Genomic DNA, 722 nt, shown 5'->3' with positions numbered 1-722 from the left:
GTTGTTATTTCACTCTTTGTTCCTGCTCAGGGACTCTTTTATATGATCTCTTTTAATCTTGGTGAGTTGTCTTAATGATTTCAAAACATTAAAGACCCACTTGACTCGTTTCATTTAAAAGCCTAGACCAGAGTCTTCCTTTTTTCTTTCTCTGATTCCCATGGATTCTCCTGCAGTAAAGACACCTTACAAGCATGGGGATCACTCAGTCCCAGTATAATTTAATAGAAAGACCACAGACTCTAGAAACAGACAGTCTTGATTTTGTGTACACAAAGTACCACTTACCAGAAAGATGGTCGTGGTGGTTACGTGCTGTGGAGTCAGTTCTGACTCTTAGCGACCCTGTATAGGGTTTCCAAGATTGTAAATCTTTACAGGAACAGAAAGCCTCATCTTTCTCCTGTGGAACAGCTGGTAGTTTCAAAGTTAGCAGCCCAATTCGTAACCACTATGCTACCAGAGCTCCTTTACTAAAAAGGTAACCCTGGGCAAGTCACTTATCTCTTACTGATGCAATGTAAACAATAATTCATGATTTATGAATGTTCATCTGGATTACACAAGATCATGCATGTAAATCACTTGACGTGGTGCCTTGTATTTGACGAAAGCATATTAAATGGTTGTTGTTGTTGTTGTTAAGTGCCGTTGAGTCGGTTCCGACCCATAGCGACCCTGTACAGGGTTTCCAAGGGTGTAAATCTTTACAGGAGTAGAAA

The sequence above is a fragment of the Chrysochloris asiatica genome, unplaced genomic scaffold, assembly GCF_000296735.1.
Source record: "Chrysochloris asiatica unplaced genomic scaffold, ChrAsi1.0 scaffold00086, whole genome shotgun sequence".
In the NCBI taxonomy this organism is placed as follows: domain Eukaryota; kingdom Metazoa; phylum Chordata; class Mammalia; order Afrosoricida; family Chrysochloridae; genus Chrysochloris; species Chrysochloris asiatica.
Note: the sequence above shows the minus strand (reverse complement) of the source record.